The 24377-nt window shown below is 39.8% G+C and overlaps 1 protein-coding gene and 1 long non-coding RNA gene across 2 annotated transcripts in view; one reads left to right on the top strand and one right to left on the bottom strand.

Moving 5' to 3' along the window:
- Positions 1-24377, top strand: part of UTRN (utrophin) — a 576845-nt gene that overhangs the window by 32100 nt on the left and 520368 nt on the right. The gene's annotated exons all lie outside the window — the stretch shown is intronic.
- Positions 7491-23644, bottom strand: LOC120231013. Its single transcript, XR_005528238.1, has 3 exons — positions 23278-23644; positions 22515-22559; positions 7491-7692 (listed from the first exon to the last, which is right to left on the bottom strand). It is a non-coding gene; the product is annotated as an uncharacterized LOC120231013 (long non-coding RNA).

Here is a 24377-nt window from a genome sequence, read left to right as displayed (position 1 = left end):
GACTTAACTCTGATCCTCCACAGTGCCTAGCCCAGGGCATTGCACAGAGCCACTTTTAGTACATTAAGTTGAATGAACTTTTGTTTGTTTGTTTTAAGTTATCTTATCTCTCTCAACAGAGATAGGAAGCATTCACAGTTATATTTAAGAAGTTAAATAAAGATGGGTAGTGTTTTACTATATGTCAGCAACGTTTTAGGTACAATCAGGGAATGAGGTAGACCCTTATCTCCATCTTAAAGATAAGGGAACAGAGAGATTAAACAGCTCACACAACTAGGAACTGGTAGTAGTGGGAATTCACACGTAGGCTGTTTACATTTAAAGCCCACATTCTGAACCATTGTACAATGTGTCAGTTAACACCAGTGGTGAGCAGCCAGAGAGAGCTTTTTTTTCCCCTAAAGAATTCTTCAACTGAGATGTTCACTATCAGCTAATCAGCGTGTGACTCCTGTTGAATTTGACAAATTCAAAGTAGTGACTATGCATTCCATTTCTGACAGTTCTCTAGACCTAAGTTCAAACCCTGGCTTTGGCAGAGCTTTGTTGTGTAACCCTGTGTTACAAACTTTTCCAAGACTCTATTTCATTCTCTGTAAAATAAGGAGGATTATTCCTACCTCATAGAGTAGTGGTTATATGTTTAAACGTTTACACACAGTGCTTGATACATAATAAAAACTCAGTACATGATATCTAAAACGTATCCTTATTTGTAAGTAGTATTGCATTGTATGGATATACACAATTTGATTATTGACTGTTGATACTTATTTGGATTGTTTTGTTACTAGCTCTTAAATATTACAAAGAAAGCTACTATGAACATTCTTATACAAGTCTTTGTATAAACTTATGCATTAATTTCCTTTGGGTAAATTGCTAGAGTGGAACAGGAGCATGTTTAGTTTTTAGGAAACTGCCAAAGGTGGGGTGCCTGGGTGGCTGTGTTGGCTGGGCATCTGACTTAGGCTGAGGTCATGATCTCACTGCTTGTGAGTTGGAGCCCTGCGTCAGGCTGTGTGCTCAGAGCTCAGAGCCTGGAGCCTGCTTTGGGTTCTGCGTCTCCCTCTCTCTCTGCCCCTCTCCCGCTCACAGTCTGTCTCTTTCTCTCAAAAATAAATAAATGTTAAAAAGTTAAAAGAAAAAGAAAAAAAGAAACTGCCAAAGGAGTTTAAGAGTTTTACAAAAGTGTTGTACCATTCGATATTCCCACTAGCCATGTATGAGAATTCCAGTCCCTCTACATTCTTGGCAGAGCCTGGTATGGTGAGTTTTATTGATGTATTTATAGAATTTGTTTTATTGTGGTTAAAAAATAATAATAAAATTTACCATCTTAACGATTTTTAAGTGTACAGTCTGGTAGTGTTAAGTATATTTGCATTGTTGTGAAATATTGCACGTAATATTGTTGTGAATCATCTTCAGAGAACATTTTCATTTTGCGGAACTGAAACATTATACCCATTAAACAGCCTGCCATGATGCTCTTCCCCTCATCCCCTGCCAACCAGCATTCTACTTTCTGTCTCTGTGAATCTGACTACTTTAGATACCTCATAAGTGAAATAATACAGTATTTGTCCTTCTGTGACTAGATAATTTCACTTAGCATGATATCTTCAAGATTCATCCATGTTGTAGCATGTGACAAGATTTTCTTCCTTTTGAAGATGGCATTGTATGTTTTGACCATATTTTGTTTATCCATTCATCTGTCTATGGACATTTGTGTTTCTTCCACCTTCTGGCTATTGTGAATAGTGCTGCTATGAACATGGACGTACAAACATTTCCTAGACCATGCTTTCATTGCCTTGAGATATATTCCCAGAAGTGGATTGCTAAATCATATGGTAGTTCTATTTAAATTAAAGTAGTATGAATAATTAAATTAGTAATGAATTTAAGGTAATTCAAACAGTAATTCAAATAGTTACCCTCAAATGAGGAACCGCTATACTATTTTCCAAGGTGGTTGCACCATTTAAAAATTCCACCAACAATACACCAACTTCTTCACATCCACGTCAACCCTTGTTGCCTGCCTGCCTGCCTTCCTTCCTTCCTTCCTTCCTTCCTTCCTTCCTTCCTTCCTTCCTTCCTTCTTTCCATTTCTTCTGTTGTAGCCAGACTACTGAGTATATGGTGATATCTCATTGTGGTTTTGGTTTGTGTTTCTCTGATGATCAGTGATGTTCTGCATTTTTCATATGTTTGTTGGTCATATACTGAACCATCCAAGAATAAATTCTACTTGGTCATAGTGTATAATCCTTTTAATGTACTGTTGAATTCAGTTTGCTAGTATTTTGTTGAAGATTTTTGCATCAATATTCATCAGGGATATTGATCTGGAGATTTCATGTAGCGTCTTTATCTGACTTTGGTATCAGTGGAATACTGGACTCATAGAATGAATTTAGATGTGTATCCTCTTCCATTTTTTGCAGGAGTTTAAGGAGGATTGGAGTTAATTTCTCTTTAAAAAATTTTTTTAACATTTATTTATTTTTGAGAGACAGAGTGTGAGCAGGGGAGGGGCATAGAGAGAGACACACACACACAGAATCTGAAGCAGGCTCCAGGCTCTGAGCTGTCAGCACAGAGCCCAATGTGGGGCTTGAACCCAAGAACAGTAAGATCATGACCTGAGCCAGAGTTGGTTGCCCAACCGACTGAGCCACCTAGGCGCCCTTAATTCTTCTTTAAATGCTTGGTAGACCTTTCCAGTCACACCATCTGGTCTTGAGCTGTTCTTTGTTAGGAGGTATGTATATTTTAATCCTTGTACTTAGAAACTCTAAAGACTATACATGATTTGGAAATGAGATTCCAAACAATGACCAAAGGAGGATAACCAAGCCTATGCCTTCTCTTTTGTCTAGTCACCCAGAAATGTGTTGCCTGCTATGATGATCATTGACTGCCATTTGGAATTATTTTTATCTGTGCATCACCTGAACCTACTTTCCTTTCCACATCAATTCAAGACCCCTTTTCACCTACTGGTATGCCATGTTTCTGAGACCTGGCTGTAATACTGATAATCTGTGCCATGTTGTCTTTTGACTGACATTGCCTATTCTTGGTACACCTCACTTTCCCCTGGTCACCACATCTCATTTGCTACTAGAGAAAATACTTTAGCTGGATTTTTTTTTTCCTTCCACCTGTCTCATGACACAGTCCTGACCCACTTTCCCAAGTAACTGCACACAATTTAGAGATCTTTTGAGAACCAAACTGTTGGCTATTTGAGACCCATGTCTTACGAACAGATGAATGCCTGTAATTCAGGTCTTTGAAACATGGCTTCTATATTTTCTTACAATCTAATCTTTAGTCTTTTCCTGAAGCTCTAGCCCAGACACCTGTGAGTCAGGCCAATCTTTTGGGAGGTTTTCATTTACTGATTCTGTCTCCTTAGTAGTTATGGTCTGTTCAGACTTTCTTTTTCTATGTGATTCAGTCCCCATGGGTAGTCTACTTCTAGGAATTTTTCCATTTCTTCTAAGTCTTCCAATTTTTTGGCATATAATTATTTATAGTAGTATCTTATAATCCTTTTTATTTCTGTAGCATTACTTGAAATGCCCCCTCTTTTATTTCTGACTTTAGTTATTTGAGTTTTCTTTTTCTTAGTTAATCTAAGGTTTTCTCAATTTTGTCCATCTTTTCAAAAAAGGAACTCTTAGCTTTGTTGATTTTTTTCCAGTTTTAATTTCATTAACCTTTGCTCTAATCTTTGTTATATCTTTAAGATAATAAACAAATGTTATATTATGTTATGTGTTTTTTATCACAATTAAACATTTTTAATTTAAGAAAAGATGGGGCGCCTGGCTGGCCCATTTGGTAGAACATGCGACTCTTGATCTCAGGGTTGTACGTTCAAGCCCCACATAGAGCTTACTTAAAAAAAAAAAAAGAAGGGAGGAGGGCACCTGGGTGATTCAGTGGGTTGAACAACCGACTTCCACTCAGGTCACGATCTCATGGTTTGTGGGTTTGATCCCTCCGTTGGGCTCTGTGCTGACAGCTCAGAACCTGGAGCCTGCCTCAGATTCTGTGCCTCCCTCTCTCTCTGCCCCTCCCCTGCTCACTCTCTGTCTCTCAAAAATAATAAGTTTTTAATAATAATAAACATTAAAAAATTTTACAAAGAAAGAAAAAAAGCTATCAGTCTGTTTGGGGGAAGACACAGGAGGGAGGGATTAGGAAGGGCCATGAGGAAACTTTAGAGGCTAATGGATTTACTTGATTGTGGTGATGGTTTCACAGATATAAACATATGTCAAAACTCATCAAATTGTACACTTTATATATATGCTGCTTACTGTATGTTACTATACCTTAATAAAGCTGCCAAATTGCAGATTTTCTAAAAAACAAGTCAAATACTTAAATTTGCAGGCATACATTCCTACAAGTGATTTTTTCCAAAGTATAGTCTATTCAAAATTCCTTAAATAAAAAGTCATTATGAGTATATTTGTCTCCTTTGCTTCACATGTTCTCAGCTCTCCAATTCTGATCCTGATCTGCTGTTACAGTTCTGAGTCCATTTCTCTAGGTTTTCTTCAGAAGAGGCAGTACCTCCAAGGACTGAAGTTCAACAGAGATAAGCTCTCAGCCATTTCTCAATTAGACTCTCTCATGATGGAGTCTTCAGATAGATATTCATCGCATCAAGGAAGTTGTATCATTGAGATAATATTGTTCTCTTCATTTTTTAAAGCATGTAGCATTTACAGCATTACTCTAGACACTTCATATGTTTAACTTAGATTTATTTTTCAAAAGCTAATTTATCAACAACAAAACCAGCAATGATTTTACACTACCTCAAATGGTTTTATGATGCTAATTGTGTTGTAGAATTTATACAGTTTAAACCATAGATATGACTACCTTTATACTATTGCCTTAAATGAAAACCTAAAACTCCTCTTTGTTAAAACAAGCTGGACCTAAGTCACTAATATGTACTATAATATAGACAAAACATATTTTAAGATAGCCAGACCTAGATGCAATTTGGCTTTTTTTTCTTTGATTCTTGGTGATTACCAATGTAATCACACCAGGTTCAATGTAATCATAAGATTCTTCCTTGGTTTGGTTTTCAAAACTAGAAACTCACCCTTGGTTATCTAATTAATTCCATCATACACTCCATCACCTTGGATGTATACAGCAACTTACTCCACATAGCAGCTTCATCTGCAATTTAAATCTTACTAGTTCCAATCACCCCTGTCGAAGGCTATGGCTTCTATGTAATTTATTCGGCATTTTGTTCAAAAGATATTTATTGAACATCAAACTATGTGCCAGGGCTGTATACCAGAGACACACTAGCAAATAAAAAAAATGTAGTCACTCTCATGGAATTTATAGTCTAATTGGAAGACAGATATTGAACAAGCAATTATAAGATTGATGAGTGTTACAAGAAAGGAACTACAGAATGTTAGCTATGAGAACATTTCTTTTTCCTCTGGGCTCCAGAAGGAAAAGCACCCGGTTAATAAATGATCCTTTTCCCTCCAACTCCCTGCTCCTGGCATCTAAAGGAAAGATTCCATGTAGGGAATATCTGTATCAAGAACTAGAAATAAGTCCCCATAACTATTTTTTTTTCTTCCTTTTTAGGAAAGTAGAAGCATCCTTCTAAGCAATTGGTCTATTTCCAGCTTAGCTGCTGACTGGGTAGGACTAGGTATTTATAACAATTCTCTTGGTTTTCTTCTGGCGGCTTTCGTTGTTCCCATTTTATAAGCTATCCCTGCCTGGGAGGTACTTAGAAACAACTCTGAAAAAGAGCTAGCGTTCCTATGTTTTTAAACAATGGCAGCTGTTAGACAATATCTACAAATTGGTTTCATGAGAGCCGTGAAAAGAGTTTGTTTTTTTCCTTTTGCCTCAGATGTCTGGAAATACCTGGGAGCTCTTGAAGAAAAGCCTCTGCTGACTTTAAGGCTACATTTACAAGTCAGTAGTATTTTTACTATGAACTCCGTTTGGTGGATCTACAAGCACAGTTAAGTCTGTCAGAGAGTCAGTAAATGAGCAGGTGGGGTCTTCTAAAGGATCAGTGGGTTCCGCCTCAACCCCAGTGTCAACAGTGGCCAAACTAACAAAAAAAGAGGGTCATGTCTGGTTAAGAATACAAAAGAGAGATAAGATGTTTTTCAAAAGCTGACCTAGGATTATTTTTCAAACCAGGGCTAAGCCAAATAGAAGATAAATTCCATGTTTACATGCAGAATCCTATAGTGTTTATGCTAGGCCAAGAATGCAAGCCCACTGAAGGGAGTTACCTTTTCTAGTTCACAGAGGAGGCCACGGGAGCTTCGCCACCTGCCACTCAAGTCTCGCCTTCGCCCTCAGCTTTCTGACAGCCCTGGGACACAGGAGCAGGAGGGCGGACCTGTGAGACTAGTTGAGCGTTTCTACTGAGTCTCTAATTCTTGTGGCTGACGAGGATGGCAGATTGTCCTGGCAACAGACCTGGGGAAACCAGGCAGCACACCTGTGGGAATGATGGTAGCGCCCTGTGCTGGAAAGAGCCTTGAGCCTTCCATGCTCTCTCTCTGGGTCTCACTTTTTTCCCTCATTTTAAAATGGGTTAGGTTAGGCTGCACAGCTGCCGTCATGTGGGATACTTGTTAAAGGGGGCGTTTCTGGCCCACCTCTGCGGACTCTGATTACTGGTCCCACTTGGTGGGAGGTGGGGGGGGGGGTGGGATGCGGTGAGGGGTGGGAGTGTAGGTTGTGATCTGTTTTTCTAAAAGCTCTGCTGGTGATTCTGAGGGTGACTAGTCCAATTCTGCTCTAAAATTCTCAGGGACGATTTCCGGAAACCATGAAGTTAATAATCCATGAGTAATACACTAGCATTGTACCATATACAGTCTCACAGTCTGCTGAAATGGATAGTATTTGTTTTTTCCTCTCATCCCCCAGAGACTAATCTTCTTGACACCAGGGTTATAAATAGTATTAGTAATAGTAATATGATAATAATAATAATAATATAAAATTTACTACCTGCCAGCCATTGTCCTAAACATTTCATATGTCTTCATAAAATTCTCTCAACAATGCCGTGAGATAGAGTGTTACTATTATCCACATTTTACAGATGAAGATACTAAGGTACAGAAAAGTAACTCACATGTGGCAACACAGATAGCAAAGTGTACTGACTGAATTTAGGCTGGTTCAGGGGAACTTTCTGTCTGGAGAAACTTAAGTAGTGTCCCTATTACATTGGGAGGCAGTGGGGCTCTATGGAAAAAGCCCAGGTGGTGGGCATCAAACACTTAGCCAAATTCTGGTGCAGCCACTTACGAGCTGTGTGATCTTGAGTGACCTTATTTAGCTTTGCTAAGTGTCTTAGCTCAAATTGCTGTGACAAAATACCATACGCTCAGTGGCTTCAACAACAAACATTTATTTTTCACAGACCTGGAGACTGGGAAATCCAAGATCAAGGTGCCAGTGAGTTCAGTTCCTGGTGAGGCCTCTTCCTTGTTTTCAGAAAGCCATCTTCTTGCTGTACCTTCACATTGCAGATGGGGCACTGGTCTCCCTCTCCTCTTATAAAAGCCTTAATCCCATCGTGGCAGCTTCATCATCCTGGCTTCTTCAAATCTAATTAACATTCAAAGGTTCCACCTTCAAATACCATCACATAGGGAGTTAGGGCGTCAACGTGTGAATATGGGCAGGACACAAACATTCAGTCCACAGCACCAAGCTTCAATTTCTTCACCTGCAAAATGTATATCACACCTATTTCTTTAAGTTTTTATTTATTTACCTTGAGAGAGAGCATGCAAGCAGGGGACGGTCAGAGAGAGTGAGTGAGAGAGAGAGACAGAGAGAGAGAGAATTGAAAGCTGCCTCCACATGGTCAGTACACAGCCCAATGCAGGGCTCGAAGTCATGAACAAGAGTTCATGACTTGAGCTGAAACCAAGAGTCGGAGGCTAAACCAACTGAGCCATCCAGGTGCCCCTGTATCACATCTATTTGTAAGGTTTAACAATGACATAAGATTTTTATAAGAGCTTCATTCAGTCTCATAATGAAAACAAAGTGAAATATTCAAAAATTTACTATGTATTAGGTACTGTTGAAGAAAATCTAAAGAATAATTACGATTTATGGAATACCATGCTTTCTGAACTATGCTAAATGCATTAATGCATTGTATTCACTGAATCCTTCATAATGCCCTAAGAGTATTATTATTAGGTATTACTATAACTGTTTTTTTTTAATATTTTTATTTATTTCTAGGAGAGAGAGAGAGAGACAGCGTGAACAGGGGAGGGTCAGAGAGAGAGGGAGTCACAGACTGAAACAGGCTCCAGGCTCTGAGCCGGCAGTCAGCACAGAGCCCGACGCGGGGCTCGAACCCACGAACCGCGAGATCATGACCTAAGCGAAAGTCGGACGCTTAACCGACTAAGCCCCCCAGGCGCCCCTTACTATAACTGTTTTATAGATGAAGAAGCTGAGAGGTTAACTATTTTCCTAAAGTCACAGCTGGTGACTAGCAAAACCAGGAGTGGAAACACATTGTGTGTTCTGAGTATTAGGATATATTTATTGCCTATTCTGTTTATATGGGAATATATGAAATTCATTACTTAAAATTGTCATAAAATAAATATAAATGAATATTTTTGCCTAAGAGTTCTGAGGTTACAAAAAATGTTTACTATGAGCCTCATAAAGAGAGAATTCAATTCTTTATCTTAATGATAACTTTATTTGCTGCTAAAAGTCAGAATATACAGGGAGCGGGGAATTGGCAAGTTATTAGTCAAAGGGCATGTAGTCTTATTACACAAGATACTAAATCCTAGAGACACACTGCACAGTATAGCACATGCTCGTGCTATAAGACAATATTGTCTTCTATGTTGAGAAATTGGTTAGGAGAGTAGATCTTTTTTTTTAAAATTTTTAATGTTTTATTTATTTCTGGGAGAGAGAGAGAGACAGCATGAGCAGGGTAGGGTCAGAGAGAGAGGGAGATACAGAATCTGAAACAGGCTCCAGGCTCCTAGCTAGCTGTCAGCACAGAGCCCGACGCGGGGCTCGAACCCATGAACCGTGAGATCATGACCTGAGCCGAAGTCGGACACTTAACCAACTGAGCCACCCAGGCGTCCCCGGAGAGTAGATCTTATATTAAATTTTCTTTAAAGAAAAGAGGGAGGGAGGGAACTTTCAGAGGTGATGGTTGTAGTGATGATGGTGTACTTATGACAGTTTCATGGATGTATACTTCAAACTCACCAAGAGGTATACATTAAATATGTACAGCTTTTTTTTGTATGTCAATCACACCTCAAAAAAAATCAAGATACATGATCTTCTAATGGGACAAAATGGTTAAAACGGAATACAGTAGCCCTGGTGTCTGTTTTACCCCTCTCCCCCCACCCTCCACTCTTGACATCTATTACCCAAGGCCAACTTCAATGGGAGAACCATCACTCTGAAATCAGTTAGCCTGAGGGCAGCATTCTTTTCTAGTTCTAGAATTGTTTAGTGTGTGTGCTGTCACTCAGCCACTAGTTTTCTGCTTCTGACTCATCAAAAGCGTGTAGAAACATTTATACTCTCTCCTTTGGAAGAATTCTTCTATGACCTTTTTCACCTCCAGCCCAGCCTGCAGGCTAATCATGTTGGTTAGAGACAGAAAAACTTAATTTTTATAGAAAACGATAAACAAACTGGGATTGAGTTTCCTTAAAAAAAAAAAAAAAAATCAGGGATGGGGGTGTATAACGCCTGGGTGGCTCAGTTGGTTGTGTCTGACTTCAGCTCAGGTCATGATCTCACAGTCCAGTCTGTGAGTTTGAGCCCGGCGTTGGGCTCTGTGCTGACAACTCAGATCCTGGAGGCTTCTTCGGATTCTGTGTCTCCCTCTCTCTCTCTGACCCCTCCCTGCTCACCCTCTGACTCTCTCTGTCTCTCAAAAATAAAAATAAAAAAAAAACTTAAAAAAAATCCATATTACTTTTAATATTAAAAAAAGTGTTGGTTATGAAATTCTTGGAAAAAATATACAGTAGTATTGAGATTTTTTGAGAAACTGCAGTGTAATCACAAAACCACACAACTGGTATTAGAAACAAAGGCCCTGACAGAAAAGCCTCTTTTCCAACATAACCAGAAAAATGAATATAACCACCGAATCTCTGTTTGGCAGGATCCAGACACTTGGCTACTCAAGGTAACCACTGGAGAGGCTGGAGGTCAAGTCCAGGGAAATGCCAGAGTAACCACACTATTCCAGCCAACTCAAAACACTTAATCGATCACAAAGACCGAAAAATGAACAATGAATCTTTTTCTAGAATTTAAAGAAGTTAATGCTAGGAATCTTGTCACTGTTGATGGCAGTAGCCCCTCGTGTTAATAACGGAACAAACCATACCATTAGCCGAAGAAAGATAATAAGCAAAATACGTAGGGTTCTAGCACAGCTGGATTGAACCGCTTTGGGGAATAGCTCTCAGAGAAGGTTCTAGTAGTAATGGCCTGGTAATAAATAACATTTTGTGATAATTAAATAAGGATGGTTATTCACAAGAATTGTGGCACACCACCAAGCAAAGCCAGAATTTATTCATAAGTTTTTGTGTTTTAACCTTGCTGATCTTATCTTTTCAACCTATAATTTTAATTTGGTCCACTTTTCCTCGTCTACTTAGTTTCCGTTTTACTTAATCATTATATAAATATTCTTAAGTCCCATAGAGAAGTTGGTAGGTCACTAAATAATTAAATATGTATTAAGACAGTGACAGTAAGAAATTCTTTTTTTTTCTCTCCGCTCTCTTTTTTTAAACAAAGATTGGTTGAGAATCTGGTGATCTCAGGCCTAAAGTATTTGGCTTTCCCCTTTGTTCAGGACTTCTGGTGAGCAGGGTGGCCTGGTGATCTATGATTAAGATGACAGTTCCTCCTCCCTCCTCTTTTGCCCCATGCTTTGCATGTATAAACCGAGCCTTTGGGGTTTTAAAAGGTGCTAGCAGTCTTAAAGACTCTTAATATTATTGGCTTTTTGGTTAACAGATTTGTAATTATTGTAACTAATCAGAGCCAAGATGAACTAGAAATATTCGCAAATTCAAACAAAACCTCCTAGGATTACTTTGAAAAACAAAAAGCAAACAAATGAAATAACTCCACTTCCAAAATTAATTTCAAAGGACAGCCATCGAAACAGTAGTCTTTCCCAAAAAGCAGGACAATTTTTAAAATATGTATTTTAAAGGATTTTGCTGCTGTAAACCAAACACTTAAATTTTAAATTCCCCCCACGTAAAATTTGAAGTCAATAAACTATTCAGAAATTTTGCTAAGCTAATTAATTAATGAGACCTGTTTCCCCAAGCCATCCCTGACATGTTGTGTGGTTGAGGGAAGAAAAAGCTCCTTTTCCCACCCCTCCCCACCCTAAGAGCTAGAGCTGGAGGCCTGGTAAGGGGCCACCTAAGACAGGGGCTTATCCCTTCCCTGGGGAGCCTGGATACAGGGAGTCCTACGAGGACAGGTTGAGTACAAGCCTGGCTGGAATTCCCAAAAAACAGGCGAGGCCAGGGCGGGGCAGAAGCGCAGTCCTGCAAATCCACAGCTGCTATCAGTTTCCCAAACTGTTTTTAGAATCCTCAGGGGCTGGGAGTGGAATAGGTTACGCTCACTTAGGATGGTCTGGTTTGCAAATCTGGGAAGAGAGCCAGACAGATCGTTCTCTCTCATAATTCTGGAGATGATGTGTGCTCTCCAGAGAGATATAAAGTCACAGACTCATAGAACTAGGCCTGTGGAGATCATCGAGTGAATCTATCTATTCATTTCATAGACCAGGCAATGGAGACAGAAAAAGTTAAGAACTTGCCCAAGCTGATTACACAGTTGGCCTCTGATAGAGCTAGGACTTCAACCCAGTGTTTTCTTCCAACGCATTCACATTTGATAAACTAAGTAGATAGTACATTAATTTCAGATATAATTTGAAGATATATAAAACATGAACTTTGGTGGTGTGTATATATGTATACAGACACACACTTTTAATTGTAGTAAAATACATATAACATGAAATCTACATCTTAACCATTTTTACGTGTACAGTTCAGTAGTATTACATACATTCACATTTTTTACAATGCCTGGTATCGAAATGGATGGAAGAAGTCACCCAAAAATATTTTCCCCTTATCAATCAACTATTGAATGGACACATACTATGCAACCAACGCTATGATAGAATCAGACAGACTCGGGACCCTCTCAAGGAGCTTTTCATTTGTTCAGGCAACAAGATACATAAATCAGAGGCTATTAACTAACCATAAAAAAGCAGTATGTGATATGTTTTAAATGAGTGTACTGAAAACAAAATGTTTAGATTCCAAAGGACACAATAATTATGGGATGAGTGCTAAGGAAAATCTTCCAAGAGAAAGTGGTCTTGAGCCACATTAATAAAAGGGAAGGAGAAGCCATGAGAGGACATTCCAGAAGAAAGAACAGAGTGATCAAAGGCCTGGGAGTGCTATGCAAAAGACTTCCTGACAAAAAGTGGATAAAGAAATCTGAGAATAGCAAGAGTAGTTTGCTACTACATTCGAATGGCCGATATTATCCCGTAGGCAAATGCGAGCTGTTGAAGACTCTTGAACAGCATGATTATCATGCTAACAAGTTTATGTGATGGAAAAGTGTAGGATAGATTGAAGGAAGAAGAGTTGGATGAGCGAGGCCAATTAGGAGGACATGACAGAAGTTCAAGTACAGAGAAAGGGTAACAGGCTTGGGAATGGGTAACACAGATTGAGTACAGAGAAAGGGTAATCAGTTTGGGAATGGGTAACACAGACTGTGTGAAATGATGCAAAGGAAGACTCAATAGAACTTATATAACCCATTAGATATTGAGAGTCGGGGGAGAGGCAAGAATACTAGGTTCAAAGAAAGAAAGAAGGAAAGAAAGAAGAATATTAGGTTTAAGCAAGGATCAAGCTACAGTGACCAGAATTGTACCAACTGAATGGATTGAGTAGAGAGGTAGAAAATACTGAAGGGAAGTTCCATTGTAGACATGTTGAAATGGAAATTATAGAAATACCTGCAAACAGAAAAGAGAAAATACTCAGAGAAATGTATAAAGCTGCACAACTGGGAGGCAATTATTGGAAAGAGCTTTTAGGGGTGCCTGGGTGGCTCAGTTGGTTAAGCATCCATTGAGTGTCTGACTTTGGCTCAGATCATGACCTGGAGGTTCATGAGATCAAGGCCCGCGTTGGGCTCTGTGCTGACAGCTCAGAGCCTGGAGCCTGCATCAGATTATGTGTCCCTCTCTCTCTGCCCTTCTCCTGTTCATGCTCTATCTCTCTCTGTCTCAAAAATAAATAAACAGGGGCACCTGGGTGGCTCAGTCAGTTAAGCATCCAACTTCAGCTCAGGTCATGATCTCATGGTTCATGGGTTCGAGTCCCATGTCTGTGCTGTCAGCACAGAGCCTGCTTCAGATTCTCTGTCTCCCTCTCTCTCTGCCCTCTCCTGGTCTCACTCTGTCTCTCTCCCTGAATAATAAACATTAAAAAAATAATAAAAAAATAAACATTAAACAATTTTTAAATAAAAAAATTAAATTGAAACAATTTTTTAAAACAGGAAAGAAAAGATTTTTTAAAGCAATTTTCTTAGTTTTCACCTGCATCTTTGGGAATAATGTGCCATCATTTTGACCTAGAGATTTTGATCTCCAGCAAAGAGAGCTTTGTTACTTAATGTAAACCAGTATTAAATTTGTTGGATATATTGGCAAATTAAAGGAATTTATAAAAAATAAAACTTTACTTGCTCTGCTCCCAATACCTTTAATGCAAAAACATTTTAATAACGTTTTTTCTTGATTTTTCTAAACTATTTCATAGCAATAATATCATGTTGAAAAGCTTCAACCCAGCAGCTTAATGTAAGCCAGTATTAAAGCTTCTGTTATACAATATCCTGCCTCCTGTACTTAGATCTGGGTCTTGGGGTGCCTGAGTGGCTCAGTTGGTTGAGCCTCTGACTTCGGCTCAGGTCATGATCTCACGGTTCATGGGTTTGAACCCTGCCTGCGTCAGGCTCTGTGCTGAATGCTTGCTCAGAGCCTGGAGCCTGTTTTGGATTCTGTGTCTCCTTCTCTCTCTGCCCCTCCTTCGCTCATGCTCTGTCTTACTCTGTCTCTCAAAAATAAATAAATGTAAAAAAATTTTTAAAAAGATCTGGATCTCTGGTTCTAATCAAAAACCACTGCTCTTTGGAATATTTTGCATGAACTTACTAATTCTTTGAGCTTGTTGTTTTTATTCAAGGTAAATGTGCACAAAATTTTAAGAATTGCCTAGTTCTACAAAGTTTGCAAAGACAAATAATTTCTAACCTCTTTTCTCCATATCCCCTTTCCCAGAGACATCTACTTTTATCTTTTAAAGACACTTCTATTTGTGGACACTTAGGTCAATAGACGAATGGATAGGGAAAATGTGGTGTATGTGTGCTGAGATATTACACTGTAACAAAAAAGAATGAGATCATGCCATTTGAGACAACATGGCTCGACCTAGAGGGTGTTGTGCTAAGTGAAATAAGTCAGACTGAGAAAGACAAATTCCATATGATTTCATTCTTAAATGGAATCTGAAACATACACAAACACACACATGCACACATACACCACAAAGCAGAATTAGATTATATAGACAACAAACTGATGGTTGCTAGAGGGTAGGGGAGTGGAAGATGGGCAAAATGGGTGAAGGGGAGTGGAGATACAGGCTTCCAGTTATGGACTGAATAAGTCACGGGAATAAAAGATACAGTATTAGTCGGGGGGGGGGGAAGCACTACATACTTCTGTTATTACTTGCATATCTCTAGGAAACAAGCTTATGATATTGCCTCTTGGTTTTTTTTCCAGTTAGATATTGCCTATTGACTTCCTATCATGAAGATAAGGATTTAGTCTTTGTCTCTTCCACTCTTACCAAACCCAATCATAAACCCTTCTCAGCTGCTCATCCTGCTGATTGAGATTTATTATAATTTTGATTGACTCAATATTCCGGGTTACATTTTTATGACTCTGTAGGCTACTCAGTGTTGAGTCATATAGAAAATCATGATTACTTCTCATATTACTGCTCAACTTGTAGTTTTCCCTCAGTTAAGAACTGTCTTGTTTTCTCGTTTGCCTAGTTTTCTATGTACACACTTATTTCTCTGTACACATGTCTACCAGATGTGTAAATATCTGCTTGATGCATTTATGTGTGTTGGGTATTATATAAATTTTATCTTTTTAATCTCCTCTGAAGTATTTGGGCTGTTTGAGTCCAACTGTGTTGCTCCCATGCTTGGTGCATCATCCTGGGTAAATATGAGGATTCCTTTGCATTTTCCCCGTATCGGATCTCTTCTATCCTAGAAAGCATGGCTTCCCCTTTTTTGATTCACCTCATGGTTTTGTTTGTACGTGTTCTTCAGAAACTCTCTGAGGAAAGGAGTGTGTTGTGTGTGAAGTGGAGGTAAAGCTTTAAAGCTTTACCAGTACACTTAGTTGAAAATTTAGATACTTAATATTTGTTAGAAGTAATTTCCCTTCAGAATTTTGAGTGCATTGCTCCATTTTCTTCTAACTTCCTGTGTTGTTGTTGAGAATTTCTGACTTATTTAGATTCCTGTTACTTTGTATATATTTCCCCCCTCTACCTTTCTGAAAACTTACAGAATCTTCTCATTGTCTTCTACATTCTAAAATATCTCTATGGGGCACCTGAGTGGCTCAGTCAGTTAAGCATCTGACTCTTGATTTCGGCTCAGGTCATGATCTCATTGTTTGTGGGATTGAGCCCCTTTGCACTGACAGAGCAGAGCCTCCTTAGGATTCTCTTTCTCTCCCTCTGCCCCTCCCCTGCTCTTGTTCTCTCTCTCTCTCTCATTCACTCAAAATAAATAAATAAACATTTTTAAAAAATGATAAAATATCTCTTGTCTTAATATGTCTTGGTGTAGGTCTGTTTTCATCGCTTGATACTCAGTAAGCCCTTTCACACTGGAAATACATATCCTGCAATTTTCAGAAATCTTAAGCTATTTCATTGAGGAAATATTTGTTTTCCCTAGTCTCTCTTTGAGGGACTTTTCTTGAGCTGGTCTTTTAATTTGTTTATGCTTTCCCTCCTATTTTTCACAATTTTTTTCTTTTTGTTTTCTTTCTGCAAGAATTATTTTACTTTATTTTCTGATTCATCTACTGAACTTTCATTTCTACAACAGTGTTTACATTTTTGTTTATTCTCTGTATTTTTATTTTTTGGAGCTTCCTATTCTTTTATTTATTGAAAACCTTCTATTATCTTCTATGGGCACTAGTTAAAAAAGATTTTTCCCTGCCAGCCTAGTCTTTGTTTCCTTCAAGTAGCCTTTTCTGTTTATGTATTTTATTCCAACATTTATGCTAGGGCATATATTCTCAGATGTCTGATGATTCTTAATTGTGCATGCATAATTAAGAGTGTTCAAATTAAAAGCTGCAATGCAGGTGATGTGGGTCAGCTGTTTGTCTTAGAATCTCTATTGTCTATCTTTAAATGTTTCCTCTTAGGCTGTTTAGATTCCCCACAGAAAGTGCTCCCAGTCTCCGGTGTGGAGGCTAAATAATGCTCAGCCGCCATTATTGCCATTATGCTGGGAATTATACAGGAGGGGAGGCTGAGGGATGTCAGCTTTGAATGTGCATATTCAATCCCCCTGGTTCTGGGGACTATTTGCTTGACCTTGACTTGGTTTCTCATTCCAGAGATTCCCTGATTTCTCTGATGCAGAGAATACATTTCAGATGTTCTTCTGGGGAGGAGGAGAGGCAGTTGCCCAGCTGTGTGAGGAAGGCCAATGACTCGAGAGATCTAACTACTTCTTACAACCATTTTTATCATCTCCCTGTTACCATCCTCTTCCAGTGTACCTGGTTACTCAGTTCATGGGCCTCAGGTCAACAGTTCAGAGGAAATTAGATTTACTCTCAGCAGTCCCCACTGCTGATTTAGAGTTAAGCCTTTCAGGCCTGCAAGTCAATTTCCACTTGACTGTCTATGCACATCCTTCAAAAGTGTTGTTGCCATTGCCATTTTCAACTTGTGGTCTTATGTCTTAAGATACGTCTCTTTTGTGTAGTTTCAGTGGAGTTTTGGAAGAAGCAAGATTAGATGATGTTTACAATCTCCATCTGTATCTGAAAGTTACTGCAATTGAGTTTTTGACTAGATAGAATTTGAAGTATTTAGCATTTATACAAACACAGTAACTCATGGGATTTGGATGTTATAATAATATTTTATAACAATCCATGATCATACTAATCAGTCTTAACACAGCTAATGTTTTGCAACTTTTAGTAATGTTCCCATTCTATTCAAGGAAAAATAAAATCTATGGACTTCAGGCACTGAGTTACATTAATTATAATATTACTTAAATGTGTGCAAATGTAAGTATAGATTATTTATGCTTATGGCTCTTGTGGATTTATATAAGCAAACACAAAAACCTAACTTATTACAAGAAAATCACATATTTAATTCAAATTAACAACATATTTAATGTGACAGATATTGTAATGCAACTAAATTGCTACTCGAAACTGAAATATGCCATTCATGGCTGTGTCATGGGTTCTTTTAAGTCTACTGTCCATGTGCTACCAGGTGTCGACAAGAAACAGATTTACCCATCTCTCTGAATTTGAAATAAATACAGGGAAGCCTTTTTTTTTTTTTAGATAGCAAGATTTATTATCATAAGGCCATCATTTAGCAAGAATGTATCTTCATTCAACCTATTAAGGTGAAGATAATGTGTTCTTTTCATATTAGTGTCACAAATAAAATAACCCTTCATGATGCCAAGATGATCACAAAGATAAACAAGAATTTGGCACTTATTTTAATTTAGAAGTATCCTCTGAGGAAGGCTCTGGCTGCACACTTGAGTGATGACCCCTTAGGTCCTCAGATTTCCTGGGATACCTCCTGGGTAGAGGTAAATGCTGTCCCAACATAGGAGCACAGTGAGTACCTAAGTAGAATGATAGAAAAGAAACCCCCTTTTTTCTTTGCTTTTCCCTGCAAAGAGCAGATACATGAATGAAGATGCCCATTGGAAGAAGGATACATTTGACGTGGTGACATGATTTCTTTCTAGGGGCAGGCAGCCACTAGTTTGAGATCTGTGGCGACTGTAACTATGCCAAAAAGCAGTTTGTCCTAACTTTGTAAAACAGAAGAGTTGCCATTTATTAAAATAATCTGTACTTAAAATTTTCTGCATGATACTAATAAACTGCCCAAATACTTTTTAAAAGTTTATTTATTTTGAGAGAGAGAGAGAGAGGGAGAGAGAGTGAGCACACAAGCAGGTGAGGGGCACAGAGAAGGAGAGACCATCCCAAGCAGGCTCCGCACCATCAGCATGGAGCCCGATGGAAAGCTTGAACTCATGCCCTGAGCTGTGATCAAGAGTCTGTCGCTTAACTGACTGAGCTACCCAGGTGCCCCAAACTTCCCAAATATTGTACCATGTTACCGTGATTGGATCCTTGGGCTCTTCCTTAGGGTCACATGGCCAGATATACCTAATAATCACCAGAGAGGCACTGATTAGTGCATCTGCAGCCCCTGCTAGTCCTCTGGGGGAAGAAGGTCACTGTCCTCCAGGCATGTATGACATTGGATGGGGAAACTATGTGGCAATATGTCTTTTAAAAGCAGGGTAAGTACAAAGAAGAATTTGGTATCCACTTGTAAACAGTGGGGGTGTTTTTCTAGATGCAAAAAATGGAGGGCAGGTTGGTTTATATCATCACTTCCTTAGGCTCAGGTTAAAGTCATGCTGGCCATCTCTCCACAGAGAGGAGGCTGCTCAGAGGGAGGGGTCTGCGAAAGGTGGGGCTGTGGAGACAGTCTGGGCTGTAAAGCCGGTCCCTTTCAAATTGGTCAGCTGGGCATGGAATGTTTGGCCTCCAGAGGGGCGTCAGGTACATTGACCTCACCTAATCAAGCCTTTCTGTCTGCAGAATTCTATTGGAGCAAGAGGAGCACAACCCAGACTGGATTCTCAGTGCTAGAGGGCTGTAACTATTAGCAGACCTAAGGGTGGATCCAGGAGCCTGAAGCCTGGCCCTGGATAGAGAAGCAGTCAGAGTTGACTGCAGTTTAGGGCTCTTTACTAAACAGGTCATGATTTAGGACATGTTTCAGTTCCAATATGGGGCACAATCTAGGCGATGAAATATATAAAAATGGTCTAGAAATCTCTATGGTGATCCCCACCTTAGCAGGCTAATGGGTTAGCATGTCTAGCATGGTCTCTAGGGAACTGGGGAGATCAAGCAGGACTTCAACAAAGGAAATGTTCCTCTTGCAACCGAGCACCATACATACAAACCCTATGCTCTTCCTCACCCTCAAGCTTTCACCTAGGCCTCCTCTTTTCCTAGTTAATTTTTACATTAGACTGGCTTGGGCACTTACAAGTCATAGAATTCCAATGCAAGCTAACATTAATAAAAAAAAGGGGGGGGTTTAAAAAGAGGGCACTGCCTCTGTGCATGAAAACCAAGGACTCCGTGTCCTCAAGATTTTCTCCATATTATTCAGCTCCTTGTGCGATGGTTTCGTTTTCTCCTTTTGTAGGTATAGAACTCCAGCCAGTAGCAGGTGGAGGAAGGGCATGGGGAGATTGGGGAGAGTCTCAGTTTTACGTTACTCCAGTTTATTGATTCCAAAGAGAAAAGAGAATTTTCCTTTCCGGTGTTATTCTGGAACATTCCTTTGGAAGGACATATGTGGGTTTAGCCTAGATCTCTCTTTGTCCCTCTTGGATTAATCACTATGCCTAGGGTTGAGGCCTATGGCTGACTGTCTTGAGTCATGAACCTACCCCAGGGCTAGGTGGAGAGGTGATTGGCAGCCCAATAAAATTTGATTGGAGCGATTACCCAAAGGAAGGGGTAATGTTCCTTTAAGAAGAGGGGAAAGATGCTGGGCAGAGGCAAGACAACAGATGTCCTTTATGATTCCTATTCATCTGTTAAGACTTGACTCAGGTGTCACTCCTTGATATCCTCTATCCCTATCTGGCTCCTATTGGGTTACATGTCCCTCTTCTGAGTCATGTTACATCTTGCCTGTACTGGTGTACTCATAATAATTTATAATTGTCTAGTGATGTGTTGGTCTCTTGCACTAGACAGTAACTCTTTGAAGACAACCACTGTGGCTTATTGTCATTGGGACACCCAGCCCCTCTGTAGATAATGGGAGTTCCAGAAATGTTTTCAATAAAATGATAAATGAAGATAATCACAAAATGGCAGCAAATCATCTTGAATTAAGACAGAGGAAGGAACGTACTAGTAAAGAACCTCAGATACTGTGATGAATGCTTCATATCAAGTAACTCATTTGATTCTCCCAACATTTGAGGGAGGCATTCTTTCTATTTCATAGACACGTAACTAAAGGTTAAGTTCCACAAGCTCATACAGTTAATAACTGTCAACTTAATAGTTAGCACTCAGGCAACTTAAATCCAGCCTTGATCGCTTTCAGCAACTCTGTCTTCTGTTCCTCCTGTTCCTTCTGCAGGTTAACAAGGAATGTATATACCCTAGGGATGCTCTCTTTCCTTCTTAGTAATTTGGACATTTTCCCCCAATAGATTTTTATGTTACCTAAATGTACTCCTTAGCCTGTTTTGCATCTTTGTCATTTGTTTCTTTAGTCACACAGTTAGAGGGTTGAAGGAGAAACTGTAAAATCCCTTCCAGTACCAACATTGCCAAATTATGCAGTGTAAACAAAACCAAGTAGAAGCGACAAGTCTGATAACCCCAACACAGGACACTCCTTTTACTCAGAGGGCTGTCTGGTTATCAGGGACAGCCCACTGTGAAGCAGTGGGTCTGGTTGACTCCTCGACTCTCTCCTTGCCTCTTCCTTCCCTCTGGGGGCCTCCTTGATTCTCTCCTTTTGTTCTATCACTTACTCTTTTCTCCTCAATCGCTTGCTTGGTCTTTTTATTTTGTCCTTAGCTTCTTTGGACCCTGCATTTCAACTCCCATACCTTTACCTATCCTCTCCTCTCCCCCCTCCTGCCAGCAGACTTTTCCTGCAGAGCATTTGGTCAGGACCCGCCAGGCTCCTTACCACAGGGCAGGCTGAATTGCCCAGAATGCTCCGGAGGTGTTAATGAGTTAATGACCCTCGACAGCCTCAAGGGTGATCCATAACTGAACTCTTGAACTCAAAGAGATAAGGCTAATTGTGGGCATTTTGAAATTATGATCGATCCAATGGGCAATGTTTTTCTTATAGGGCAATTTCTAGACTCCTCCAATCATCCAAAGTGGCCTATTTGAGGCCAGCTCCTTAGGGAACAGTGGCTTGAAGTAAGATTCCCCAACCATCCTGATCTAACTTCATGGATTGTTTGTTAAAATTGCAGATTCCTGGGCCTCAGAAGACCTAGCAAATCAGAATTTCTGGGAGTTGGTAGGCAATCTGAATGTAAAATATTCTCCCTGGTGATTCTTGAGCTCATGAAATTGTGAGAAATTCTGCCTTTGTTCTAATTTTTCTCTAAAAGTTTCATGCATTATTATTATTAGTTTCCTTAATTGGATTGCAAAGAATTTTATTTATATCTATTTTCAACTTGCACAATAAATACTAATATTTGAAGAATTCAGCAACAATATTCAGCAAGTATTCTGCTATTATGTATAAGCCACTTTCTTGACCTGGAAAAGATAAGAAAAGTTCCCTAACCTTTGTTTCTCTCTTAAATGCTTCCATGCAGGGCTTTATTTATAGTCAACACCAAGGGCAAAGCTGAAGGAGTGACTTGCTTTTTATATGTTATATGTTTCCCTATGTTTCTATAGTTTAAAGAGAAACCACATTTATATACTCTTGCTATATATACTATATTCATTATATACAAAGCTTAGTAAGAAAGGTTTCTTTTTAGCTCTTATATTAGGATGCAGTTCCCTCCATATGAAGAGTTCGATGTAGAAACATCTCTCTTTATATTATACATAGTAAAGATGAATATATTTCTATATCTTAATCTATATATACACTACGCATATTTTCTCCTATGTCAAGGGCTTTGTCCCAATGATATCAGTTCAGTTTTCTTGAATTTTCACTGTTCTGTGGTGACTGTGGGGGCAATTCAGAGTTCGAGTTAATGGTAGACCCTGGGCCACATTCCTATCACTTTGCCTGAATGCTCTACGTTCCTCTTTGGGGAGGGGAGACAGAACCCATTGAGTACTGTCATTACAAGCTGATGCCCCTGCTGCATGGACCACAGCTAGAATGTTGGATGCAGGTGCATTAACTGCTACTCACCTCCTGGTAGTTGGTCTCCACTTTCCCTGCAACTTGATTCTTGGGCTGCAAAGGAAGATCACACTGTCTGCTGTATGGAAACATGGCCTTCTGTGGTCAAAATCTTCCACTAAATATGGTTTCCCTACTTGCAAAGGAAACAGGGAGCAGGAGCAGCTTGGGACCTCTTGGGCATCCCAACAAAAGGAAGTTCTTTGTTTTCTCTCTGCCCAAGGCCTACAGAGAATATCAGTCCCTGTGTGAGGAGAGATGGGCTACAAACAGCACACAGGTTCCCGGTAACCAGCAGTGGAAGCTGCGGGTGTGGGTGAAGTCACGCCGGTACAGATGGTGACTGTACTGTTATGACTCTTTCCTGATAGTCTTTGGGGAAGCTTAACTAAACATCCCCTCAGTGGTTAAAAAACTCAGAGATTCTAGGTGCCGGAGACACTGTGTTTTTCAAAATCTTGAGTTAAATAAAGTAACATTTGTCCAGCATTTTGCAATTTACAAAGTGCTTTTCACTTACATCATTTCAAGCAACGAAATTCTTCAATGTTTCAATGTAATTTTATTTCAAAGGAGGAATCAGAATTTCCATCAACTCAACCAAGAGGATACAGTGCATGATGAACAGCTTTAAGAGTCTGTAGAATTATCAGTTAAACCTCAGTCTCCTTCGATACAGACAGACTCAAGTAGCACTTGGTCGTTCCTTTTCTAATGGCACTTATCACTGATCTTGCATATCTTACTTGTTTACATGCCTTATCTCACTTACTAGATTTGACATTCTTGAAGGCAAGATCTCCATCCGATTTTTCTTTGCATCATTCACAGGGCTTTGGAACTGGCTGGCCATAAATTGGCATTTGCTAAATGAATGAACCAATAAAAGTGAATGAATAAATTATATCCACTTGAAGTTAATCATCTGAACGTGTTGTGGGGTTATATGAAGAAAATTCCCCAAAGCAAGGAAGCTAACTAGGCTGGAGACTTTATAAAGAACACTCTCTCAGGACCTCCTACCACTCCAACAGCACTTAGGGAAGGGGGAAACTCCCTTCGTAGCTAATAAAAAACTAGTGAATTCTTTCTGGGGGGAAAAAAAAAGCATTTAAATCCTCTAGTGGTTTATCTTTACTAACTTGTAAATTAATTTCCAAATATTAAACCAGCAATAAGCCAGAGCTGCTCAGTTATCAATCATCCTTTCCTCTTTTTTTACAAACTGGGAACTTAGGTTGCTGTCCCTGCTCCCCTCTCCATCCTCAAGTGTGATGATCATGTAAGAGTCACAGGAACACACACGAATGAAATATGTAAATAAGAGACATGCACAGGAAACACACACTGATTTCTTCCCAGATTTTCTTGACCAACGCCTCAACCTTGGGACGGGCTATTCTAGGTCTACGTTGGTGTGTGTGTGTGTTTGAAAAAAAGAAAAATAAGGCTAGCATAGGCAGTTTGTAGGTATGAACGAATATAAAACGAAATTTCAAGTTCCTCTTAACACTAAAAGCGACACTAAGAAAGCTAAAATAAATACACCCTTGGAACTAGAATCTACAAATCAGCAACGTCAGCAAACGGAGGTGGGGTGAGTGGAGGGGGCAAACGGAGATTTACCTCTGGAAGAGAACACGATCACCCGAACTACCCGGTGTGCCCGAGGTGGGGGCGGGACTCACGTTTTCGGGTAATCTGAATAAAGGGGATGGTGCTTGTGCGAGGCGTCCGTTCCAGCGCCCGGCGCGCCGCACGCTCCGGGAGCCGCGCGGGGCGCGCAGCCCCAGGCCCGCCGAGCGCCGGGCGGGCCGCTGCGGGCGGGGAGGGCGCGCGGGGCGGGAGCTGATTGACTGGGCGCGCGGTCAG

The sequence above is a fragment of the Hyaena hyaena genome, unplaced genomic scaffold (assembly GCF_003009895.1).
Source record: "Hyaena hyaena isolate Hyena2069 unplaced genomic scaffold, ASM300989v1 scaffold_52, whole genome shotgun sequence".
In the NCBI taxonomy this organism is placed as follows: Eukaryota; Metazoa; Chordata; class Mammalia; order Carnivora; family Hyaenidae; genus Hyaena; species Hyaena hyaena.
The sequence above is the reverse complement of the archived record's forward strand: the minus strand, read 5'-3'. Positions and strand labels throughout refer to the sequence as shown.